The following is a 3,020-nucleotide window of genomic DNA, read 5'->3' on the forward strand; positions in this document are numbered from 1 at the left end:
TGAACAAATGCTATGAAGTATGCACAAATGATAAGAAGCTTTTCTAACTTCAAAATATGAACACACAGGGATTTGATACTATGAAACTTTTCTATGAAAATGTACTGTGTAGTCTGAAGAAACAGTTGTTTGATACTCAAAATTTTTTATAAAAGTATACTTCGGAATCTAAACACGTAGTGGTTTGATATTATGAAACTCTTTGTTACGAAAATGCACTTTGAAACATGAACCCACAGTGATCTCATACTAAGAAACGTTTTTACGAAAATATGCACTATGAAATCTGATCTTATGCCGTGAAACCTAAATCTGAACAAATGCTATGATACTGAAATCTGAAAACAGTGTGATTTGACACCATGAAACTGTCTTTAAGAAAATATACACCACGAAATCCGATCTTATGCTACGAAATTATTATGTTGACTATGCTACAAATATAGCACCATTCTTAACCATCATCTATCAGAGATCAGTGGAACAGCGAATAGTTCCACGGGACTGGAAGGAGGCCGAGGTCATAGCAATCTATTAAAAGGGTAGAAAATCGGATGCACATAATTATCCGCCAATTTCACTGTCATCGATTTGTTGTAGAATCATGGAATATATTTTGTGTTCAGACATAACGACCTTTCTTGACAGTGAGAAGCTCATGTGCAGAAATCAGCATGCTTTTAGGAAACAGCAGTCAAGTGCAACACAGCTGGCCCTCTTTGTGCATGATATACAACAAGCTCTAGATACAGGCTCCCAGGTTGATGCCATATTTCTCGACTTTCGAAAGGCGTTCGACTCAGTTCCGCACTGTCGCTTGCTACAAAAAGTGCGTACTTACGGTGTATCTGATGACATATGCGGTTGGATAGAAAGTTTTCTAACAGACAGAAAGCAGTATATCGTCCTGAATGGGATGACTTCAACAGAAACAGCTGTAACTTCAGGTGTGCCCCAGGGCAGCGTAATAGGTGCGCTGCTTTTTACGATTTACAGAAACGATCTGGTACACTAGAATGAGATTTTCACTCTGCAGCGGAAAGTGCGCTGATATGAAACTTCCTGGCAGATTAAAACTGTGTGCCCGACCGAGACTCGAACTCGGGACCTTTGCCTTCGTGGGCAAGTGCTCTACCATCTGAGCTACCGAAGCACGACTCACACCCGGTACTCACAGCTTCACTTCTGCCAGTATCTCGTCTCCTACCTTCCAAACTTTACAGAAGCTCTCCTGCGAACCTTGCAGAACTAGCACTCCTGAAAGAAAGGATATAGCGGAGACATGGCTTAGCCACAGCCTGGGGGATGTTTCCAGAATGAGATTTTCACTCTGCAGCGGAGTGTGCGCTGATATGAAACTTCCTGGCAGATTAAAACTGTGTGCCCGACCGAGACTCGAACTCGGGACCTTTGCCTTTCGTGGGCAAGTGCTCTACCATCTGAGCTACCGAAGCACGACTCACGCCCGGTACTCACAGCTTCACTTCTGCCAGTATCTCATCTCCTACCTTCCAAACTTTACGGAAGCTCTCCTGCGAACCTTGCAGAACTAGCACTCCTGAAAGAAAGGATATAGCGGAGACATGGCTTAGCCACAGCCTGGGGGATGTTTCCAGAATGAGATTTTCACTCTGCAGCGGAGTGTGCGCTGATATGAAACTTCCTGGCAGATTAAAACTGTGTGTCCGACCGAGACTCGAACTCGGGACCTTTGCCTTTCGTGGGCAAGTGCTCTACCAACTGAGCTACCGAAGCACGACTCACGCCCGGTGAAAATCTCATTCTGGAAACATCCCCCAGGCTGTGGCTAAGCCATGTCTCCGCTATATCCTTTCTTTCAGGAGTGCTAGTTCTGCAAGGTTCGCAGGAGAGCTTCTGTAAAGTTTGGAAGGTAGGAGACGAGATACTGGCAGAAGTGAAGCTGTGAGTACCGGGTGTGAGTCGTGCTTCGGTAGCTCAGTTGGTAGAGCACTTGCCCATGAAAGGCAAAGGTCCCGAGTTCGAGTCTCGGTCGGGCACACAGTTTTAATCTGCCAGGAAGTTTCAGATCTGGTACACTGTTTGCCGATGATGCTGTAGTTTACAGGAAAGTAGTATCACACGAACGTTGTGAACAAATCAATGAGGATTTGCAGAAAATAAATGCATGATGTAATGACTGGCAGTTATCTGTCAATATTGGTCAGTGTAACCTACTGTGTATAACAAGGCAAAAATCCCCATTAATGTATGAGTACAAAATAAATGCCCAGACTTTGGAAGCGGTAACGTCCGTCAAGTATCTGGGTGTGGCTATTCGAAATGATCTCAAGTGGAATGATCAGATTAAACAAGTAATGGTTAAGGCGAACTCTAGATTGCCATTTATTGGTGGAATCCTGAGGTGATGCAGTCCTTCAACAAAGGGAATAGCTTACAATATGTTAGTTAGTCCAGTCTTGGAGTAGTGTTTATCTGTGGGGGACCCTTGTCTGATTGAGAAGGTCCAAACAAGAGTGGAAAGATTCGTGACTGGTACATTAATCTATCGCGAGAGCGTTACAGATCACATAGAAAGTTTGAAGTGGGACACTCTTGCAGATAGACAGCGCACTAAACAGAAGAGACTGCTCAATAAATTCCGAAATCCGATCTTCACTGAGGATGTAGAGCATGTATTATTACCACCATCTTTCAAATCGCTCAATGATCACCATTCAAAGATAAGGAAATAAGAGCTCATACTATGGCGTTCAGACAGTCGTTTTTCCCTCGCCCGATCCACAAGTGGAACAGTGGGGGGGAAATATGACTTTGGCGTGAATTGTGCCCTCTGATACACACCGCTTGGTGGCTAGCGAAGTATGTATGTAGATGCAGATGTAGAAATTAAATATATACTTATCTGGTATTTCACCTTGCCTCTGTCATTTGGCACTGCACAGGTGCTGGTGCTGGTGCTGCTCAAAAAAGGACTCATTGTCCCCAGTGGATCATGAATCAACCCTCTGGGGGTCATAAACCACTTAGCAGGACAAAAT

At 44.0% G+C, this 3,020-nt stretch overlaps 1 non-coding gene across 1 annotated transcript; it reads left to right on the plus strand.

Annotated features, from left to right (window-relative positions):
• The first annotated feature begins 1,944 nt into the window (after positions 1–1,944).
• Positions 1,945–2,019, plus strand: Trnas-uga (transfer RNA serine (anticodon UGA)). The gene has a single exon. It is a non-coding gene; the product is annotated as a tRNA-Ser (tRNA).
• The last annotated feature ends 1,001 nt before the right edge of the window (positions 2,020–3,020 follow it).

Source organism: Schistocerca serialis, chromosome 2 (assembly GCF_023864345.2).
Source record: "Schistocerca serialis cubense isolate TAMUIC-IGC-003099 chromosome 2, iqSchSeri2.2, whole genome shotgun sequence".
Lineage (NCBI taxonomy): Eukaryota > Metazoa > Arthropoda > Insecta > Orthoptera > Acrididae > Schistocerca > Schistocerca serialis.